Below are 24285 nucleotides of genomic sequence, written 5' to 3' on the forward strand. Positions count from 1 at the left end.
TTGTTCATTACACAATATAATCAGAACTATGCTATGGGGAAGTGAAGCTGAAGGAGCAGCAGGAGAACCTTTCAGCTGTGAATATTGAGGCAGCTTCCTCTTGAATTACTACTCTTCTGTTATTTTTGCAGCTGCTTGTGAACTTTACAGAATTTGCTGCTGAACACAAACTAGAGAAGACTTCAGAAATACTAAAATACTACTTTTAACTACATGAAAAATAACTTAAATACAAAAAAAATCATGTCAATATTATTTCCAAGATGGACTGGGTGTTCTTATCCATTCAAATCAACTTTGAAACGTTCTCCTCCGAGCTCTATTATCCAGTCCCCAATGTTGAAGCACCCTTAAAAATCACTCAGGGCAATTGAAGAAGGCCCATGTTCTCCAGCAGAAGTATCCTTATACTAATAAGGGCTCTGAACTGATTCGGAAGGCACTATCCAAGTCAACACGCACTTTGTAGTAACACAGGCTTAGTTCATGGTAGTATTACATTAAATTAGACCAGGGCCCAGCAATGCATGTATGCACTCAGGTTTCCCCACATGTGTGAATGCATTCAGATACCTTTATTCTAAAATCCTCTTAGAGGACTTCAACAATTCATTTAAAAGGCTTGTTGAGGTTTTCTGGTTTTCAATACACTTCAATCTCCCTAGTGATTGGTCCCAAACCGCAAAGCAATGCCTGTAGCATTGCTAAATCCCACTCACCGACTGCAAGCTTTTTATCTTAATGTGGAGTAAAAAGAACAGGTACCTAGATTTCGTGCCTGGGTTGGAAATTTTCAAGACAATTTCCAAATATATTTTAATGCTAACAAGATATTAATACATATCTATATATCTGCATGTTAATATTGTGACTCCAGTTTATACGAATATGCTTCTAACATTCTATTTTAAACTCATGAAAGTACATTCTTATTGCTATACTCCTTGTCTATCTTTGGACAGCATTTCCTTTCTAAACTATCATTGCCATTAAAATTAAATTATAATGCAACATGTTTGCCTAAGTTTTTAGGGACACAAGGACAACCATTTATTTGTGCATGCACTTTTATAGCATGCACTCCTCAAAGTAACACTGAAAAAGAAAAGGCAGTATGCTTCAATTTCATCATATCATTATTTACTAATTAATAAAATGGTCCCTTTGCATGCAAATACAACTTTATGTAGCAATTTTCCACTTTAAATAAGCAGCATTACTACAGTATAAACTGAACACTTCTACACAAAGATAAAGACAAGCTGCATTTTGTGCCATAATATGAAATACAATTATTAATAATGACAACATCATCATGTTCAGTTCAGCGAACCCTAGCTGCCTTGGATCTTTGGTGCACAACAACATCCCAAATCTCTTGCTGAAATTGCTCTGGTCCTACACTTTCAAATGAATGGACTGCAGAACACATAATTGGGTGCAGGAGGTGACCGCAGAACAGATATTGGGTGCAGGAGGTCTCATACGGATGAGTAGAAGCAGCGGTCATCCTGTTGCACTTCTGGACTCATGCAGTCCTGGCAATGCAACTAGAGGTGTTAGAGATACTATCATATTCTGTTCCTAAAGCATCCATTTGCTACAGGACCAAGGCTGAGAGAACCACAGGTATTGCAGAGTTGTCGTTGGATGTGGCCTCTCAAGGCCATCTTGCCCACCTCACTACTCCAGTGACCAGCACTTCAATGATCTTGAGCTGGCCCTTGCATAGCCCTAGGTCCTCCCCCCCCCAAATCTTCTGTAGAGGACACGTTGCCTACCCTACCTTCCTCCCTGCTGCAATACAGCCTCTGTGCCAGGCGATTAGATGAGCTGCTTGAATTTCCTGAGCCTCACGAGGGGAGGGGGAGCCATCCAGGAATGGTCGGCTCTTGGACCCTCTCAGAGGAAAGGGGCGAGGGGTGGGGGGAGCAAAGACCCCACCTATCAGTCGGTCATTTCCTCTGGCTGACAATATGCAATATTCCTATAAATCTGTCTTCTACAGGACAAGACAATCACCTGAACAGCTAAAATCTATATGCGACACTTGGGTCATAAGCAGGGCTGAGATATCTAGGTAATATCAGAGGCACAATTACCCACAGAGAGGAAGCAGCCAGAAAGAGGATGATAAGTAACAACAATCTGCTTATATAACAACAGGGAACAAAGAGCCATATATCTTGAGCAAACTAACATCTCACTTCTGCCAAGAAATTGAACTATAATCTCAGCTGACAAAATATGAACTTTAAAGTATTATTTTAGAGTGAGGAATAATCTTACTGCCAGCATCGCTTCTGTGCTGCATCTGCCTAGCTTTCCAGCTGCTCCGGCTAGCTGTTCAGAGATGCTCAGGCAGACCCTGTTTGAGCAGGGACAGGACTGGAAAGGCTCCTGTGGCAAAACCGGTGCGAAGTACAGGTCTGTGTTCATCGCTTCCTGTGGAAGTAACAGAATTAATTATTGAGCTGCTCACGGCCTTTGAACCTCAAGGGTTATGATCTGAACAAGAATACACCCTATCACTGAAGTTCACTGAAGTGCAGATGCTGAAACTATAAGGCTAATTCCCTTCCTTGAAGGGAATCAAAACACTCCGATGGTACCTGGTGAACATTAAAGCCATCTTTGGTTTCAAAGTCAGAAGCCCTTGGGAAAAACAGAGGTCACATTTGTCGGGTCACTCTTTGCTCTCCAAACATTGCTTTCCTCCTTTATGTTTTCATTAACACTATCAAGCCTGACAAATATTTTTCTTCTTTTTTTTCTTTTCTTCCCCCTCTCTCCCCATCCCCCTTTTCAGTTCTCCCACCATCTGTACCAGCCTGTTCCACCCTCACTGTGTGAAAACCTGATTAGGAGAGCGAGCTCATTTGTACGATAAAGTAGCAAAAGAGACTTGGTAAAGCCAAGTGTGCTGCGACCCCCCTGCGACCATGCAGTTATTCCTCTGTGCTTCAGCCTGCGGGTCAGCATCCATGCAATGTTATCCACGTGCATGGAGAGCAGTTCCTATACCTTAACGCAGGGCCACCACTACCCATGTGGCTCCTGAGTGTGAAACAAGCAGGGACCGACTTCTATAGGAATGGCACAAAACATAACATTGAAGCAGCTGGTCTAGGAGTTTGTTTTCAAGAAAGACTGGCAGAAAAGAAAAATAAAAGGGTGGTGTGGGGGACGAGGACACTTCTCCCTACAGGAAGATTCTTCTCAACTGTTGGTTGGTGGTGAGTTCGCATCCTAAAGCAGAGGGATCCCTTTCGCAGAAGTCACACCAACAAGAAGTTATGTAATGTAGCTGAAGATGGTCTCATTATCTACATAAACTAACAATCACAGCAACATTCAACTATACACTTGCTAAGTCATTACCTTTCATTACCAAATAAAGCAAAACAGTGTTTTAAAGCTGGAAATATCTTGTAGGAGTCAGAATTGCTCTACTGTATCTAATATCTGTGCACAGCAGAACTGAAGCCGCCTCCTTTCCTGGGTCTAGGCACCTATATTATTATCTGTAGGTGAAATGGAGCAGCATGAACACTGTTGGCATGGCAATATAAGCAGAATTTGTTCCCAACTAGGCCCTTACCTTGTAATTTTTACGTGTCTGTGAATACACTGAATCAGGAAGGCTTCAATATTTTAATGGATGAAAAAGTGCCTTTTTTTTTTTCTTAGAAAGGATGTCTATAATGATTAACACCACTCTTTCTTAAAATCTTGCTTTCTCTTGCTTACATGTAAAGATAAAATAATTGGATAAGCCATTTCATTTAGAAGTTAAATTCTCTGAGTTTCTTCATTACACTTGTTCATAAGCAAGGTTCGGACTGCAACTGGAAGGATGGTACACATGTGTCCTGTCCCCAAGGCACTGAGGGGGTAGAGTGCTACAGGCAGATTGCAAGATTCCCTAAACTCCATTTTTGGAGATACTAAACTTTTGAAACCCCACCCCACCCCCAACTGTCACTCTACCAACTGTCTAAGAGCATGCCCAGGACTGGAGGCACCTACCATCTCCGTGCTCCTTGGATTTCCTCCTCTGCCCGCTGGCATATGTTCCAAGAATAACTTGTTCCAATATACTCCATTCATTTAGCAAAATAAAGGCTATGTATACAGGTATCCTGTTTGAAGTGCCAGAAACTGACACCAAATTCGTCCCTCATATGTACTCACATAACCCAGAGCCACTCTACTGAATTCCCAGGGGCAAATTAAGCCAGTGATGCACTTCCACACTTACCTTGGCACAGAGGGACAGAGTTTGCCTCACACTCTGTAACAGAGGTGGCCAGGTAGATAGAACTTGGAAAAAGCCAACTTGAGGAAGCACAGAATATTTTCACTTCATACAGTTAATTTATTTACAGCTAGGTGTTGATATGCTACAAACTCTGAGACACCAAAATAAAGAGGGTCGGGTAGGGTGAGTGTGCATTTATTCTGGGTTCATCTTTCAAGGAAAGAAAACAAGGCACAGTATTGATGCTTAACAAAACAAAAACAAAAACAAAACAACACCACTAAGTGGACATAAAAGCAGTAGCTTTGCAAGAACTTTTCCCCACAGCACAGCATCTGCCTGTGTTTCAAGAACTCTCCAATCCTTGAGTCACAACTGATCTAGCCAGCTTCCCTTTTGGCTGGATACAGCCTTGGTCTTCCCTTCCTCCCTCTGCAATGCTTGTAACTGGTTGACAATTTTTAGAGCATAGCACTAGGCAGGGCTTTTTGTATGGAAATCTGCAATTTTTTGCAAAATGATTCTCCTCACTCTTCTTTCCCTCCACTCTACCCCAGAGCATCCGTGAGAAGAAAGGATGGATATGGGTTGTCTGAGTGTTGGAGCTGTATGTTTTGCATCAAAGACGATCATTTACTTCAGGAGGTAGACCTGTTGCACACAGAACACACGCTAGGCGCCAGTGGCTGCCCTGCGGCAATGTGACAGTCATCTGATGTCACCATGAGCTCACACACCTGCTCCAACGGCGCGCAGAGCTGAGGGTTTTCCCTGATTGATGTGTGCAACTGCTTCGCGGGGCTGTGTGGGTGAAGGATGTGGGCTGGCCCCAGCAGCACAGTGACCTGAACTTCCCCCTGACACTGCAACAAGGAGAAGACTGACCGAGACTCATACCTGCCCACCCACACAGACAAACCAGCAGTTATAAAAATATATGACCTTAAAAACCAGGACATGAGCAAAGAGAGGGAAACGTCTTTCCCTTTTTCTTTTTCTTCCCTTTCTCACCAGCACCGCAAATAAGTCACGCATGAAAATACCAGCATAAAAGCAGAGGGCTGTCTTTAGCTCTGGTGGAGCTCTGCTGACTCAAATCAAGTTACACATACAAACTAGGCTGGCCCATTGCCTTCACCATGTTTACTACCGTGCTCCTATTACCACCCTCCTAGGAATTCACTCAGATATTTCTAACTCTCCACTTGTCTCCACTCCAAAAAGAAAAAAATAAAGGGGAAAAAAAGGGGAAAAAGGAAAAGTGGGGGGGGAGAAGATTGTACTTCCATCTGTATGAAAAGTACAAGTTTGGCTTAAGAAAGTATCTGGAAAGTACAGAAGGACCAACTTCTCAAGTATACAAAAACAACCACTTCTACCACATATGCTCACCTATCTCCTGAGAGGAAATTCACTGCTCTGAAACCTGATATTCCGTATGCTCTAATTAAGGAAAAAGGAAATAGCTTTCACAGTCTCTTGTGCAAGGGCCAACGAACATAAGTCAAACACTCACCTAAAACCATGAAAACACTTTGAAAAGAAGTAAAACAAACTTTCTGCTAATTTCCCAGATGTATATGCAGTAACGCTGATATAAAGGGCAGTGGGTAGGAAAGAGGAAAAGAATTTAGTGATGTGGGACGGAGATGTACCTTTAGAATCCATCTGTGACCCATTTTATGCATTTGTGATGGAAGGATTCACTGTGAGCTGCTTCAGCAGGGCTACCAGGGTGGCACAAAATGGACAGTGCCTCATCTCAAAAAGCTATTTTCTGAGAAGGATTATGGTTCTCTGGTCACACTTATTTCTGTAGCACCTATCAAATGCTTAGGTAAAGTTAGCAAGGGTCAAGGGATACACAGCCCAGTAAGTCTCCATCCACCTCCTGAAGTTTCAGGAAGAAAGTATTCTTCCTGCAAGCATTTAGGAAACTCCAAGACTTCTTTCACATTGAAAACACTTTCTGTCCATGGTGTCATGTGTTATTCCACCTGCTTCCAACCAGTTTAGTGACACTGATTATTCATCAGATTTGTACCAAAGAGAGGGGGAATAAAAAAAAGTGCTAGCCATATTTACATACACATTTCCAGTTCCACTCAGCGTCACAGTTATCTGCCTGAGCCTTGCCCATTTGCGTTCAGCAACAGCACTGGAAGAAGGCAGGTGAGCCCAGCAACCAGTTCTGAGATTAGAGATTGCAATCAAGGGTTGTTCACTAAACAAGCCAGCTACCAGTTTTTTCCAAATCTAGAGACTGCTAAGAGCGTGCTTAAGTTTTTAAATGTAAATGCATTTTATTCTATTTGAGCCAGCGAAACTAAAAAGGAGACACTTGACAGGAAAGACATTACTAGTCTAGAGATAAGACCTGAACACTGCCACTCCTGATGCAAAGACACACAAAACTGATGCAAAGAGATGGCCACACATTCTTATGCACCTTCTGCATAAGAGTCAGCTACAAGAGTAATAAGGATGCAATGGTGAGAATAAGAAATGTCACTCATCTGTTTTCTTCTACCGACATCAGTTAAGCGTAAGACACACTGTTCTTTAGATTTGGATGCTATACAAGATCTAGCCTCTTCCATCTTGTTTTGCAAAATAGGAGAGAACTTCAAAAATAGAAAGTAAATGTTGTTTTCCTTTTCAAGCGTGTTTTATTTGTTGATCATTTACTGGGAAAGTACTAAACAATTCTGCTGAAATACATTGATCTGAAAGGACTTTACTGCTACAGGCTATGTTACATACCAGGACAAAGCAAAGCAAAGAACCCCAAATCTTTACAGGCTGCCTGTGAGCAATACCTTCAGAGAAATTATAATATTTTTGCACCTTTATGCACCCTACACCATCCACAGAAAAACAGTAATTATGTCTGATGTAAAAATTACAATGAGAATAAATCAATAATCACACTATTATTAATAGTGCTAAAACTCAGTCTTTATATAGCACCTTTTTATCCCTAGAACTCAAGGCACTTTGCTTATTGTCCTCATTTCACAAGTATAAGACCTGAGGAATTTTGAGATGGAGTTACTTTCTCTGGAGATTCTGGAGTCCTAGCAGATGATGTGCAACAAAACTAGGTACCTTGGGATTTTCCTTCTTTTAATTTCCACCTATGCCTCCATGTATTTTGATGTGCCTTATTCAGGATTTAGCGTATCACTGCTTCAAATCCTGGCTTTCCAGGAACACGAAATGGTTTTTCTCTGGAACAGCCCTGCTTCCTGCAAGGCTGAGCAACTACGCGTACAAAAACACTCACAACCTCAATTTGCACCAGAAAGGTCAGTCTCCCCCTGACCCCACAAGTACCATTAGAGTGCACATTTGGAAAAAGAAGATGAAAAGTTACTGGAAAACATGAGATACTGGCTTGTCTTTTCCTGGCAGGGTAAAAATGTTACTTAATATTGCAGTTTCTCCCCTTGGTCAGAGTGCATTGACATTGCTTTGAGTATTAAAAGCCCCCAGTAATGCCATGATCACAGCCACAAAAGTAGCATTTTCTAAATCATTTGTATTTGTTGTGTATCCATTCTCCCTCCTAGAAAGCAGCACCTTTACTTCTCACCCTTACCTGATATCCTAAATGCAGCCTTAGCACCTACTAGAGACAGCAAACAGGCCAAAAAAGAAAAAATCCAGAGTACAGAGAGTTACACATTTCAGGAAGAAAAAAAGCCCACAGTGATCACTCAGTGGCAGATGATATCAGCAGAAATGTCAGCCATCTTTTTTCCCCCCACTTCCGTTTCATCTTGAATACCTGGCACTGCCAGAACTGCCTTTAACAGAGCAGAGATTGCCCTGCCAGCCACAGCTGTCAAAAACTTGAGCCAACCAGTCCAACACAGCTGGATGGATTATAATATGGTTGTAACTAACTCAAGCACCTTCAGCTACCATCTACACATCTATTCACTCCAGAGGTACCTCTGCAAATGGAAAAGTTGAACCTCCCTGTACCAGTCTGGCCACCTGCGATCTGGCTGAAGCAAGCAAGAAGCATCCCCAACCCTCACAAAAAAGGTCTGTAAATTGCAGCGTGAGCTCCATAACAGGGTCTTTACATTACATATCGTAACATCTTTTTCTTGTCCTTACAAAGTCTCCCATGCCTGAGAGTAACTCCCAAATTTTGAGGCCCCAATAGCTTGGCACTATCCAGTGTAGAACGATGACGTGGATGTAGTAACCACTCCCCACCAGCATGCCTACCCATACACAACTTCTTCCTAAGTCAGGTGTTTTACTTCACACAAAAAACCATCATCGAGCTGGAGAGGAGCAAACACTGTGCTGTTTTACCTTGTGCCTAATAGCAGAAAGGTTTTCTGTAGTTGGGAATTCAAGGCAAAGGGTCTGGGAAGCAGGAGATCTTTTAAAGATGCTCTGCCTATAGAGTTTGATGAACCTCCATTTTTGAGATGAAATGTAAAGGCAGTTTCCTCATCTATTCCTCTACTGAAAAGTGATCAACCAACTCAAGTTCCTGCGTAACTGCAATACCGAGTAGTTTGGAAGTTCTCCTCTAAAGTTTCACTGTGCATTTTCTGACAATTAACAGAAGAAATCAGTTACAAGCTTTTTCAGGCTCAAATAAGTATCAGTTATTCAGACATAATTTGCAATTACCGGTGGCAGGACAATAAACACCATGTAACTTTGTCTTGCTAAGCAAAAGCCAAACTAAATGGATGAAATAATTATCTTAAATCAAGTGCACAGTCGGATTCCAGCTCACCTTCCTGTTCATGTCTCCACACACTCTCAACACAGGAGAAATCTCATCGCTTAAGTAAACAAACACATAAAGGCACCAACTAAATTAGAAACTCCATGGAGTTGACAGATTATGATCTCACCACTTTTTTCCCTTTTTTTTTTTTTTTTTTTTTTTGGAAGCATTTCCTTTCCAAACCAAATTTAATTCACCTGAAAAATTTAAGCTGAGAGTATCCTGACCTCACAGGAGGAAAGTTGCTCAGTCATGACTACGCTACTCTTTCAGTCTGGTTTTTAAAGCAATCTATTAATTTGATTTAAAGCAAACACAGAAACCTGGTAAGAGTGGATGCAACAGTACTAAATGGGATACTACTCAAAAACAGCAAATATAAATGCATTTTAAAGAAAAAAACCCTCTCCTGTCTTTGGCTAAATGCAATGTATGAAGAGTTAAAGTTACAACCAAAAACTATCACTTTTTTTTCTTCTTTTTTTTGCAAAGGCAAAACCTTGTAAGCAACCCTCAGGCAAATCATCAACCTCCACATTGCTCAGTTTTCTGTCCTTGAGACATTTATGGCAAAAATAAGCCCTGTGAGGCCCCACGATGCAGAAACACCCAAGTGCAGGTGTGTCTATGGATAGTTGTCTATTTTCTTTCAACATTTCCACCCTGTGGCTGCTTATCTAGACCACCCCTCCTTTCCACATTATTCTCTGTTTATTCTTCTGTTCAGCAGCAAGAGAGGGAAGAATACTCACACACTCCTGTTTATGGTCCTCTGGACCACTCCTAGTAGCTGTGCTTTACTCAACGAATTTCAAGAAAGTTAGCACTGAGAAATGTGCAACTTCCCAGCCCCACTGCTCTGGAAGGAAATGAGCTGTGCTCTGTAGGGAAAAGGAAATTGCTTTGGAAGTCTAGACCGAACCCTTCCTTTTCCATCCCTCCTCCTGTTTCCCCCTTGAATATATTTAAGGCAAAACAAAAGGAAGGTGGAGAATGAAAAGGAATCATTGGGCAGAGTTTCCATCTCTGTGTGTAATAAAAACACAACTGCATGTAGATTTAAATACCGGCAAAACATCAGCTAGAGGAAAGGGAGGAGAGACACGGGACTACAGAAGCGCCTAAGAGACAAGGATGTTGGCAGCATCTGGTGTAGCAAAATGGGAATCAGGAATGCGGTGAAAGGCAACATACTGCAGGAAGCCCCTCTGATCCTCCTATCAGGTTGGATTTGTCTTTCAAATGCAGTAAGTAATGCAGTTGTGGATCTAGTTGCCTAGAACTGTGCCAGTGAAAGGGAAAATCCTGCAAGGTATTTAGTAAACTTGCTCTGCTTTGGGATTACCCCCAAATTGAAGACACAGTAAGAAAAGCAGCTGTGAAATAGGATTGGAACAGCAGAGAAGCTTGAAACAATCAAAAATCAAATGAGCTCAGGTGAATTTTAAAAGAAGCCCATACTCTATGGACTAAGATGGAGGAGCGACAGGTTAGACAGATTGACCAACATGGCCTGAATTTGGCAGGCAAGCCCAGCAATAAAATAGTGGAACAAGAAAATTGGGGGGGAGGGGGGGGAGGAATATATATATAAGAAAATCAAGAAATCCCCGGGTAGCTTGGTACTACTTGACTCAACTGGGGACCAGATAATACAAGAGCATGCTAAGAGACTTTTCCCGATTCAAGGAGCAAAAGAGGGACCAAGGCACTGAATGAAGAAGTTGCTGGGTATTGAGGAAGAAAGAACAAGGGGGGAAAAAAAAAAAATCAGACTATAAATTTAAAAATGCTAAAGATTATGTCAGAGGAATCTTTAAATCAAATTGGCAGGAAAAGCACCAAGGGAAGCGGTCCTAAGAGGGAGAAAGCAAGAAAATACATGTGTGTGTGTGGGCATTCAAGGTAAATTGCAGTATGGACAAGCACCGAGTCTCACTAACTTGCTTTATTTCCTGCATAAATGAAAGGATATATTTTGTTTGAGTTTGTTTGGTTTTGATAAGGAGCAACAAAAGGGGAAAGAGTGTGAAACCAATCCATCATAAACTGATTCTTTGTGTGCACCTTGGGAATTTTGCACATTCTGAGTACTCTTAATTCCTGCTGCAGAGAGAGAGTCACTGCAGTTTATATGACCTTCCCCCCCCCCCCCCATACAGGAAAAGGAAACCAGAGTGACATAAAGAGAGCAGCAGGGCTGCAAGATCACAACTTTCTATTACTCAGGGGCAAAGCTCAGGCAGTGCCCTTGCTCTGTCTTCTCACAGAGATGCAAACCAACACACACAGCAGTGCTCTCAGCACCTTCTGTCCCACTCTCTAAGAAAAAAAATGAAGAGAGAACACTTTGAACCACCCTTTAGCCCCTGCTGGCACACGTCTCCATATGGAGCAGGGGAGAGGAAAGGGAAGGAGTGATCGGACAACGTACCAGTCAGGAGCTCGCAGGGAGGAGTGCTGCAGACGCCTGCTTAAGTCACACCACTCATATCCTGAGATTATACTGGACTACAGCGTGTGCCAGAGCTTAATGTCAGGTTTATTAGTTGTCTGACTTTCCAGTCAAAAAAAAAAAAAAAGGGGGGGGGGGGGGGGGAGAAGAGGGTTTGGTTTGGTTTTGTTTCTGACCAAGTGCAGGAAAGAAGTTTTATTCCTTAAGGAAAATTCTCAGGAGTGGGAATGAATGTGAGGATTGTATGTCTGAATCATCCTGTTAATTCCCTAAATCCCACAGCATGTGGGGTTTGAATAATGTTTTCAGCTAGGAAACGTTTTTTTAAAATAATTTATATTTATTTTTAAAAAGAGAGAAAAAAAAAAAAAGAAGTGGTTTAGAGCTCCTCCCTTTCTAAATCACAGTTGGACCCAGAAAGACCAGTTTTGTTTTTAAACAAAGTTAGCAAATTGCCCTTAAGCTGGTCAATTCCAGTAATCAGCATCAGAGTAATGACAGTCACTCAGTCGGTTTCCCCTTTGCCAGACCAAAAATAACCATTCAGCTAAATTTTTCCCAAAAGTGTTTATTTCGGCTAAAGTGAGTGCAGTTAGGTTGCAGACACATCTTCCTTACAGTTGGAAAATGTACACCTCTGTACATAACGTTGTTTCAACATCTCTCTCCATATATTCAGACATAGATATATTATAGGTCCTAGGGAATATATCTTCAAAATAACCAAAAGCATCTCCTCCCTTTCTTGTTAGGCACAGCAGCAAAAGAATGAATTATATCAGATGCTGCCTGTCAATTACAGCCTTTGTGCTGTTTACAGCATGCTTATAATGCACTACAAGAAAAATACCGATTTCTCTAACAATCATGGAAACTTCTGCTGATTATAGGGACTAATAAATCAATATAAAAGCACCTTTCATATCTATTTGAGCCAAATAAAAAGTTTCATCCACCCAAAAAGCATAAAATCATCAAAATCACAATAAATTTTCCAGATGTTAAGTCAAAACACTCCTAGTTAACCAACCTGAAAATGCCAAGTGGTAGCCACAACATCATACAGTGTACTTACAGCACAGAGAGTCTGAAGTGCAGAGGTAGTACGAAGCTTGTACTGCGCAGTCCTTCCAAGGCATCCCATCACCAGGACACTGAGGATGTTGCTGAGAGCAAGGACTATACAGCAATATTTGCCTTGACAGCTGGTAGAGAGTGATCCGTTTGCATCTCCTAGCAGAATAAAGACATTACCTATAAGAAATTTGAACAATAATAATTTAGGACCACTAAAACCACATATTTCACACCACTATAGCCACTTATGTCCCATCCCAGTCCTTCCAGTCTTGGAGAATAGGAGAATCACACTTAACACCTCAGTTTCATCCCAGTCAGCATAAACCAGCATTTTTCCCAGAGACTGGAAAGGACACTGGTGCCAAGGTTGGAGGCAGGAGAATAACATAAGAGTTCACAGATACTAAATAACTGTTTCATAACTTGTGAAAAGATTTGTCTGAGCGAGTCTACTGGAATAAGAACGTTAACTAAAAGGAGCAGATGAAAACAATTTTTCTGTCCATGGTCACTCAGCATGAGATAGTGGAAGGAAATGACGGTGAGTCATCTCAACGTGGGATGGAGCAAAATCTGAAGGAGTACTGGATACAAAACTCAAGAGATAAAGGCCAGGGTAAGCTACTGATGAATCCTGAAGTCACAACCAAAGGGAATTGATCTTTAATCTCCTTGACTCCAACATATAACACGTTTCTTGAATTACATAGTTTTATGTTAGCTTTAAAAATGTAATAGGAGACTAAACATTTTCATTTGTTACCATTCCTATTCTAAAAATGGAGAACATAGCCATGCAATTTTAATACAAATGAGTCAATATTGTAGCTGTTGTTGCATCTATGTAACTGCATTTGCATAGGTACATACGTACATGTACATACATAGTATAAGCCAATTCATTATATTTACACACAAACTATATAAGGCTTGTTTCAGACCCGAGAAAGGGCTTGTGCTTCCAAAAGATATTTTCCTCCATTAGTTCATCTAATAAAAGACATTTCCTCTCTGATCCTTATAGTGTTACACACATTACTTACACTCTAGTAGTATTTGCATACATACAACACACACTTATTCTCCCCTCCTTTTTTTTTAATTGTTTGACCTACATCAATGGACTGAAAATAATTACACACTACCAACTAATAAAATAAAGTACCAACACTTAAAAAAAAAAAATTGAGTAAGGTATTCTTCTTACTAATACCCATGGCTTCCTAAGCTGTACTTCTATATATATATATGTGTGTGTGTGTGTGTGTGTGTGTATATATATGTCTCCCTAAAAATAAAAGGGTACTATTTATGTTTTGTACATAAGCAAAGGATAAAACCTTCACACTGCAAGTCTTTACAGCCCCATAATTTACACTCTGGTGTCATAAACCAGCAATAAAATATTTTAGAGATAGCCATAAAACTGTGATCCAAGTTCAATCTTTTCAAAAGCTCTGCTTCAACTCAGCTGTTAGGGTCTGAGCAGGATTATTTATATTTGATCAGTGGCAAAGTTCACATGTGGTCCAAACTTTTCCAAAGTTCGCCCATTTTCTGATGCAGCCTCCCTGCTCAGGCTCACTCCTGTGTCTGGGAGGGGCTGGACATTTTGCTGCGAATGCTTTCATCTGAAGAGGCTTGCATCATTGAACCCAAATTGCTTCACCTGAAATACATGGAAATTTGGGGTAAGGCAAAGAAAGGCAGGGTTCTCACTGAAATGTCATGTGGATTTCTGGTGGGCTGTGATGGATGTGGATTTTGGGGGCTGGTCTTGTAGCAGAGTTTGCCCCAGCTCTCTGGATTTCATTGCTTCCAGAACCTGCACCTCTGGGTCATTCAAGCATTACACCAACTAAATGCAAAATTTCCCCAACATATCCGAAACATGGTAACCTGTGAAGCCACAGAGCCTTATCCCTGAGCGTACCCAACGAATCTGAGAGTGGAAACTGGAAACAGACCCCCGGGATCTGACTCCTGCCTCACCATTTGGGCTGCCAGAGGCCACCATCCCCAGGCCCAGAGGTCGCCAGGGCAGCTGGTGCCAGCCCCATAGGGATGGGTAACATCCTAGTGCCTCAAAAGCCTCCTTGCAGGCTGTGACCGAATTCCAGCTACTTCTAGGCGGTCTCTGTACAGGGAACATGTTTCTTTTGGCTATATGGTTTTAAGTTTCAGGTCCAAATAATAAATTAAAAACAAAATACCACTCCAGCCCAATTCAGACTGAAAACAAAAGTTGAAAACATACAGGCAAGGTGTCACACACACCAGAAAACTTATTTCAGCTTGTTCTCTAACAGAACAAACTAAGTAAGAGGAAGAATGAAACAGTCCACATTCATAGCATGCTTCACCAATTAAACACTTACAAGAAACTGCGTTTAAAAATTATTTGGGGCTCGAGTCTACACTCACTGCAGTCAGCTGGAGCTTTGCACTGCATCAGTGGGAATGTAAGAAGATCAGACATTGCAGAAGGTGAAGCACTGAGCTATGACAACTCAATATACTATTACAGAAAATGCCAAGTTTAGATCTCATAAAAAGGGGTTTAGACCGAGTCCACAAGCGAAACAGTGGTTACATTTATAAATAACTTGCAATCAGCGAGAGAATAGCTTTGATTCTGCTGTTAACCCACTGAACTGGAGCAAAGATGTTTTCCTAATAAATACTGTAATGATTTATCAGTAGGGTATTACAATAAGTAAGCAGATGTTATACACCAGAAAATAAGTGTGGGAAAGTGGCACACATTGTTACATAAAATACTAAGGCAAAAACTTGGATTTTGGTTCTCCTAATACTCACTTCTTTACTTGACCACAGGAAGCAGGCTACAAAATACCACCTTGTACAGTGAGAAATATTGCAGTCAGGAGGTGTATAACAATTCAATTACTCTTATTGCTTCTTTCTACAAAGAATAATTTCCTTTTACCAAATATTTTTTTTTAACTCCATTTCCAGAAAACTAGGCTTGCATAATTTCTTTTAATTTATTTATTTATTTATTTTAAGGTTATGAAAATGTAAACAGTCTGCTAGAACTTCTTCGACTAGACAAGCATCAGTGATGACCAGGAAATGGATTTTAGAAGGCTTTCCTGCATACTTCACAGTAATGTGGTTTGGTTTTGTTTTTCAGCTGTAGGTTATACTCAGCTTGGAAATCAGCAAAGTCAGTACTTCAGGATACTCAAGATTCCTGGAAACCTCTAAGAACTGTAACGTGTCAGGCCCTGATTTGGGAACGCGCTTACCTGTTTAACCTCAAGCACAAGACCTCACGTCTTTATTACACAAAACTTTAATCAAGCATTTAACTTTGAACATGTATTGAAGTGCTCTGCTGAATCAGGAAGGATCTGGACCTTTTTAAAGAGCAGCATCGTTAATTGACTGCAAAGATGTTATATCCTGCAACCTGGCTCCTAATGAGCCATGCCTGCTGGCAAGCAGCTCTGGTAGCACACAGCAGCCAGCTGGTCTTCTGCAGCAGGGCACATGGACTGCTGCCTTACTCATGGGGTAACCCCCCTACAAATACTGCAGTACAGGTTGCTGCTTGCTCCGAATGCACTGGTTCCTGCACGTACCTGGCTGCAAGTCACAATAAATTTTAAAACAACTCTCCATTTTAGAGTCATCTATATACTAATACTGAAGTGATTTACTTAAATGATAAGTTTTTACGGTGGAAGAACATACAAGGCAATAAAATGTCTTTTACAGCTGGTTAAGCACTGAAACAAAGCTGAGACATTTGATAACTGCAGAGGGGTTGCTGGTGAGGATATTCTAACGCAGTGAGCATCCACGTAATAAAAGGAGATAAAAAATTCAGACATCGTGATTGTTTCCTTCATGTTGTTCCATCTTTCGGAGCTGCATGGAATTGCAGCCATTGATTGCCTCAGACTTTCTGCAGAAGCCTGTACCAAGGACGTGCAGTTTGGGTGCAAACTGAACAAAGAAAGGTTTTGAAAAGTGTAGATCTGTTTGAGGCCAAGTAAATAATTGACCAAAGCCACATCCTCAGTGGAAAAGGAATGCTACAATTAGGAAATATGTTTCCAAAACAGTCACCTTAGTATCTTCAGCAACCTAACTTTGAAAAGCTGAAGAGATCACACTCAGCCATGATGCAGGCAAATCATTTGACTTCAAAGAATTTAAACCCACTACAGCAGCTCTGAATTCATCCTAAGTGTTCAATTACCCATTTTGTGCATGTAAATATTACTGTGCAACATTACAGGTATTATTCTGAGAAACTCAACTGTCTGCTTAAGAAAAGACTGCTTCATGGTGTCAGTAAAGACTTTGGTGGTGTTTGTCAAGGGAACATTTGCTATTTCTAGGCTGTGATTGAGTGAAACTCCTCTCTTGTCATAGACTACTGTATTACAATGCCTTAAAGTAAAAGAATCTTGAAATAATGTAGCTCCTTTAAGTTACTCCAGCTTAAAATCAAGCTTCTCACACCCCTCTCCTCAAATAAAAAGCAAAATCGGAGGAACTTAAGCAAACCTCCCTATGATTTTAACTGTAGCAAAATCCATTTAACATCATTATTCCTACTCCTTCTTCCCAAAACTCTTCATACAACTTTCTCAGATGAGATTTTTATTGTGTGCACTCTGTGCTCTCTCTCCATATGCTGCACTATGCTTTGTACAGTATCAAACAACATGGGCCCCCACTCTCAGCTGGAACTTTTAGATAGTGTTGTCATACAAATGGAAGAAAACATTTTAGCAGTTTAAGCTGGTTATTGTTTCTTCTGCTCCAGCTAACATTCCTGCTTACTTTGGATGGGTAATTGGTCTATAGTCTCTGGTTACAAATTCTTACCCAACTTAGATAAAATACAAAGCATAGTTTAAAAAAAAAAAAAAAAGTTTGGGCCTGTACTGTGTGAAAATACTTTTCCAAACTGTTCTGAAAACCATGGGTCAAATTCTGGAGTCGCTATTACTAATAATTTTTAACATACCTCTGATGCACAAGGTTAGCTTCAGCCCTTTCAGCTGTAGATTAGTCAGACTTCAGCACAAACTGTACAATTTTGACATGCTTTGTGTTACTTGAATTGTGACGTCTTGAATAAGGCCATTGCTGTGTTTGAAAACTGCTTGTAGAAATTCACAACTAATGGGACATATCAGAAGACTATTGGATTTGACATGATTTTCTTTTGTCCTTTTTGAGGATGGAATTACTGTGGGTACATTGGCAGAATCTCTTAAGCAACACGTGACAAGGTGGCACATGTTCTCTTAGTGTCACTTTATTCAAAACTCTAAATCAAGTTTCTTGTTCTTCTTGATGATTTTCAGTAGTATTTTACACTACAGAAGAACGGTGTAGCTTTCTGGTTCTTCAACCATCTCCAGTGTCCTGTAAATGACATCTGAAGGATGGAAAGAGTGTCAGCTCTTCTATCACCACAATATTTGGATTCCTACTCACACATTCAAACAAATTTTGAGAGACTGAATTTAAACCAAGCCTGAGCACTTGTGGTTTTCTTAGCCCACAACCAACTTCCCAGACTTTCAGTTTGCTAAAGTCATCGGAACGTTAATAATTCTTCTCCCTTGAACCACAGATACTCCTTTCCCATTTATTTGTCTTCCTGTAAACACATTTTTTGCTTCAACACAAAGCAGTTGCATCCTACACATCTCATCAGCATGACCACAGTACTTCAAATTTGCCTTTAATCAAAGCTACAGTGTCCAAACTATTCCTATATGCAGCGACCACAAGCATGAACCCAGAGGAGCTTCTTTGCCTTTTTAAGTTCAGCAGGGAAGCCTGCATTTTTCGCACATCCCTTTCTACTTAACAATGAATAATTTCTCTCTATAAATTTAACCTTCAAAGATACCTAATACCTAAGACTTAGAAAAAACGAACACAGGTGAGGCACAATGGAAGTAGCTTATTCTGGCATAACAGTGTTTACATCACATCCCCATTTAAACATGATGATCCCCAGGTTTAACATGCCCTTCTTCCTCTGCCCAGAGGGATCCAAATCTGGGGTAGCATCTCCAATTCCAGCATGTTTAACAGCATCTGCTCTTTTTTGTGTTTGTTTGTTAGGCTACAGATAAATTCTTCCCACCTTGATGCTTTCCCTGTCCTTCTCTACTCACCTCACCTCCTTTCTTACAGGTTGTTTTTCCCTCACTGAGACTCTAGTGGGTTTTGTGCACAGGGCTGCAGACATACAGATTTAAACACAGAAGTACTTGGGGGTGGAGGGAGTGTCACAAAGAGATGATTGTAAAGATACCAGTATTTCAAGCAAGACTTTTTTTGTTTCCTTCCCCCCCCCCCCGCCCCACAGTGGACCCTGTAAAACAAGTGTCCCCTTTCTCCCTCACCCAGTCTGTTCCTGTGCTGCTCTCGTTCTTGACATTACTGCAAGTCTCATGACTCGAAGACGCAGTTCCCAAAGAGAAATGCTCAAGTGAGAATGTCATGACCAGTTGACCACAAATGCTACCATTATTCATCGTTAGGCTGAATTATTCCTGCCCACCATGGATCACATCATTATGCAAAGGCATGAGCTAAGAATATGGGGAAAGACTGGCAAAAGGCCTCTCTAAGAAGCATGCCAAATTTCACCGATTCATTTCATGAACAAAGCATGTCTATCGAGGTAATCTTTATATATTCCAAGTACTGTAATGCTAAAAGGAGTCCAGGTGTTTTCTGAACTTCAGTGCACACATTTTCCTGACTTACATTTTCAAAAGAGGGGACTAGGTATTATAATAACAACAACAACATGAAAAAAGAGATTCAGCTCTGTTTTTTCCATAGCTTCATTCACCACTGTGGTCATTTCTCTTGGCAGTGACATTTTAAAAGCTGCAAGAAAAGACCAGAAACAAGGTTGACTTTCAGATATTTTTTTTTTTTTAAACTTGAATGTTGTCGGCCTCATGTTTAGAGGGAATATTTAATCTTTGTCAGTCCATTTCTCTTTTTCTAGAACCTATACAGGGAAGTAAGTTTATAATTCAGAAAAAAAAAATATACACTAACAAAATAAATGAAGAAAAACCTCCCTCAAGGGAAGACAACTTTTCACTTAGAGAGGAGACTCATCAAAGAGAAAATGACAGCAACTCATTTTCAGGGCACCACCACATGAAGACCCAGTTAGCAATTACACATGTACGTGACAATAAGCCATGCGTGGCTTGAATATGCTGGAGCTGGACCCACACGGTATTGCAGCTCAGCGATTTCATGGTGATGATCTCACCCTGCTGCCTGGGATCATGTGGGGGGGGCGGATTATTGTGGTCAGCTTTGGCACACATGCACGATCGGGAATCTTGCAGGACTGTCATCACCCTAGTATTACGATTACTGACACAACTGAGGGCAAGGAGAGGAGACACGAAGGGGTACAGCAAGGTGCAAAGAGGCTACAGCTCCAGACATGTCTGTGCTGCACCCATATGAGCAGCATCAGAGGATGCTGAGATAAAGGAGTTACATGCACCTGGTTTCTCACAGAAGTAGAGGATTTGAAATGAAGCCACCAAGGATCCCAGTTGTGAGTACGACCACGAGCACCTTGCACTTGACTTCAAACTGACCAAGCGCAAAGCCTCCTGAAAACGCCAGTTTGCTTTGCCAAGGAACAGCACAAGCAGCACAAGCTTCACTTCTCCCGTTTCTGCCTCCGTGGCCTGTGTTCTTGACATGTCCCCTGCAGGAAGAGGCATGGAGCAGGGTCGCTGCAGGGAAACACGCAGTGGGGAGGCAGTGGCAGCCACAGTGCAGCTCCCCAGCCAGCTCGGGGCTTCACCTTGCACTGGTGCTCAATTTCCCCTCGGCCAGTTGTTAAACAACCACCTGACTACAGCCAGCCCCTCTCGGGGGCAAAATCTAAGTGTGTTATTGCACATTTATGCAAGGCAGGTCCCAGATTTGAAAGTATTTATACATAATAAAAGGTATCTTAAATTTACAGGACTTTGAGATTAAGTGCATATAGTTTCAGATAAATACCAACTCCCAAAGAAATGGCTTAATGCTTAAAATATTTTGACGCTATGGCACGCTGCCCACAGGCCCCACAGGTTGCTTGGAAAGCAGAAGGAAGAGAAACAAATGTGCAGCAAAGATTTTGCTAACATGTCCATCTTACCTACCAGCTAGTTTGGTTTGATTCAGCAACCTCAGGAAAGAGATAACGGGAGGTACAGAGAGGAAGAAGTACCTTTAAAGCTGCACTGATTTGGTGCGTTATCCACAGTTTGTACCATGCTCAGATTTCTAGTCCTTTAGCCATGCTAACCTTTTGCTAGTTAAACTCAGCAACGTCCACGGCAAAGAAACCAGTCCTCTTTAGAGCAGCTGTAAATGTGATTTGCTTCCTTCATCTGAAGGCAGTATTCAGGGGCCGGGGGGCTCTCCCGGCTGTGCTGCATCCTCAGCACACATGGGGGGGGGGCGGGGGGGGCGCGGGCAGAAAGCAGTAGCTGCTCTCCCTAACCTGGGCACAGAAGAAATGAAAAATTGTGCATACTGTGAAGGCAGGCTGCCTACACAGCATGCCTGGAAATTAATGTTTTAAGATAGCAAAAGGCCACACTGTTATGAGGTTGTCCAAAGGCCACCCACAGGTCTAATAAATAAGGGACTTAGAGAGAGATGGAAGAAGTTGCTTATGCCAAAGGAAAGGAAAAATGTGTTTTGGAGGAAAAAAAACCCCAACAACTCTCTCCTCCCATCCCATTTTCCTTTTGCTCTCCTGTTCTGCTGCAAGAAAAGGCCTCACATTTAGTAATCCTGCTATAAGATTCCTAGCAGGAAGGGAAGGACAAATATAGGGGAATTCCATTTACCCCAAAGGTTGGATTTTGTTTTATTTCATTTCTCTTTAGCTTGATATTCTTTTTTCCTAAAGCTTTGAACTTTTTTTTTTTTTTTTTTTTAAGTAAATGTTGCAGGAAAAACTACAGAAATCATGTCCAGGTTTAATCCCTATGTCAAAGCTCTCCACCCCTGTGCTTCACGCCCTGCTCCTTTGGTGCACATCTTGCTCACCCAGAGCTCCTCCATACTGCCCTACTGAGACCCAGGGTGAGGGAATAAGAAATAACCCAAGCACCTCCCACTAATATTGCAGCGATTATTCATTTCCACTGTTATTCTGAGATCAAAAAAGCAAAATTATCAAACTGCAGCAAAACAGTAAAATTTGGGAGCAGGGCAAAATGGTTGGCTTTTCACACTTTATTGGCCATTTTCGCTCCCCACGCGATTTGTTTCCTCTTCCCTTCTCCTGCAAGCCACCATCCCTCTTCTCACTACCTCCCTCTTAGGAGAGCCTGCAAGACCCGAGGGCAGCACAGGGCAGATGCCAGCGCACGACCTCTGTCCGTCCCTAGCCAGGCACCATGTGTGAATGAGGTTTGGTGCCGGTTTCCATGGCAATGCAACCACACAGTAAATGCACGCCTCGCATAGGGTTTTTTTCGCAGAGGTACACGAAACAATAGAGCTAAGCTTAGGACATATAGCTAAGCTTAAGGCGCATAAGGAGTTACTACCATGACGTAAAGGCAGAGCATTTCTCTTAATGTTTTCCCATGACTACCTCTTTTTTTTTCCTGCAGCAATCTGTCCTTTCTAAGCAAGCGTTGAAGAGCACCAGTTTCAACAGCTTATACACATATGTGGGTGTATAGAGTAGAGTTGTACATACATGCAGACAAGAGAGACCATGCCATCTATATATGGTCAAACAGTATTTCCAGTGACCCCTCTTTACCCTCTTATGTCTGAGAGAGTTTCTTAAGGGCTTTCCTCAGAACCACAAAGCCGGAGCTCTAATTCCTGACCTATTTCCAAAGCTCAGTGAAAGCCAGCACAGATGTATGTTCACCACAGAAACATCCTGTGAATTTGTAAAGCAATTTAAAAAAAAAAAAAAATCTGAACTTGCAAGGCTAAGCACTCTGAAAGCTCTTAGATCAAAAAAGTCATTAGGAAAAAAAATAGTTCTCGTTTGTTTTAATGTTTTCCTTTTTAAAAGAAAGTGATTTTCATTAGATGAAAGCGCTTCATGGTTTGAACGAAAATCTAAGGGTTTCAAACCTCCAGGATGAGTGCAGCATCTGATAGCTAATCATTTCCTAAGCTCATGGAAGGGCAGAAAACCCATGTTGCACAGATCGTGCCTCAGCATCACCACCTTCCTGCCTCACTCCCGCCGAGAGCTAACCATGCTCCTCAAACGGGCGAGAAGGCACAGCTGCTCTCAGTGGGGCTCGAGACATCCCTCGGAGACAAGCACGGGTTTCTAAATTTAGGGCATGCAGTATTTTGTGCAAAAGCTTGGCAACTTGCTGTGCAGCGTACAGGATTGCACTCTTCAAGTCCCATTTTTGTGCTGGCCATTGCAGACTCCCCCAGGATCAGGCGAAGAATTGATACAACATTTTCTTGAGTCAAAAAAAAAATTTACCCGTCTTGCCAATATTGGACTGTAAAGACCCTTTGCCAGAGCTGAATATCTTACTCAACGCTGCAACTAACAAACATACTTTTCAGGGCTTTTTAGCACTCTCATATAACTGTCTTCCACAAATGCCAGACATCAAAGACTAATGTTGCCTGACAAGCCATAATTGACACAATGACAACCAAGTATCTCATATCATCATATAATCTTTTTTTAAGCAGTGTGGCAACCTTTCCAGCTATCCACACTTCCTTTAAACATTTCACTTTAAATGCAATGAAATGAACTTTAAAATTGGCAGTTTAGTATAATGAAGCATTTGCAAGAGCTGTAATGTCTTTTTCTCATTTTGCTCCTAATCGGCACCCATAATTTGCACTTAATTCAGATTATCAACGTACCACTACTACAAAGGGGAGGAAATTGCATCATTTGATTGTAAAAGAAAATATTAAAAATACTGTTCAAAACCTAACAGATAAAATATGAATGCACAAAATACAATAATCAGTAAACTTTCACACCTGGGGTGAGAAAGTGGACATGAATGTATGGAAAGTTTCCTAAAACCTTCCTCTCTTCCTTTCACATACTGTATGGAAGAGCATGCCAAACCCCAAAGAAACATTCCCACTTGGGGGGGGGGGGGGAGTAAACCACATGCTTTCCATAAATAGTGCTCTCCTCCCTTAAATAAACCTTGTGCACTCAGCCTGTGACTATGTTACAGTTTAAATATTTTGCTAACCTTATGCTATATTCTCAGGAAAGCAAAAAGCAACACTGAAGAACATCTGCTCCCAAACAAGTTATATGCGGGTGTGTTTAAAAGGCGGCTTTTCATCTGTTTAGAAAAAGGGGTGCCCTTGCTAGGAATGCAGCCCGATTCATCCTAGGTCATCTGGAATGGCTCAGCTCAAAGGTCCCACTATTTATCCACAGCTAAGAAACTGCCTGGCTACGCTGCCTTTATAATGAAGCTGGCTTACCCCTGCACAAGGGAAAGAAAGAGAATAGCATCAAAAGAAACAGTCTTACTGGGGTTTTTAAATGAGAAATCATCTGAGCAAGCCACTATCTGAGGAAAGAAGAGGAGGTTTCTTTGGACAGATTATACTATTTAATTAATTAAGGCACATACCAGAAGCAATTAGAGTGCAAAGACACAACTTGACTGAAATGACAGGCTGGTCCGGAGCCCCTCACCAGCA

At 41.4% G+C, this 24285-nt stretch overlaps 1 long non-coding RNA gene across 10 annotated transcripts in view; it reads right to left on the reverse strand.

Moving 5' to 3' along the window:
• Positions 1–24285, reverse strand: part of LOC142405772 (uncharacterized) — a 265132-nt gene that overhangs the window by 44734 nt on the left and 196113 nt on the right. For 8 of the 10 annotated variants that reach the window (XR_012774326.1, XR_012774332.1, XR_012774323.1 and 5 more), the window contains 2 exons: positions 12554–12711; positions 2290–2445 (listed from right to left, as the gene is read on the reverse strand). This is a non-coding gene — a long non-coding RNA (uncharacterized LOC142405772). Of the gene's footprint in view, positions 1–2289; positions 2446–12553; positions 12733–24285 lie in introns of all 10 variants that reach the window. The other 2 variants (XR_012774331.1, XR_012774327.1) reach the window with 1 other exon arrangement.

This window comes from Mycteria americana, chromosome 2, assembly GCF_035582795.1.
Source record: "Mycteria americana isolate JAX WOST 10 ecotype Jacksonville Zoo and Gardens chromosome 2, USCA_MyAme_1.0, whole genome shotgun sequence".
In the NCBI taxonomy this organism is placed as follows: Eukaryota; Metazoa; Chordata; class Aves; order Ciconiiformes; family Ciconiidae; genus Mycteria; species Mycteria americana.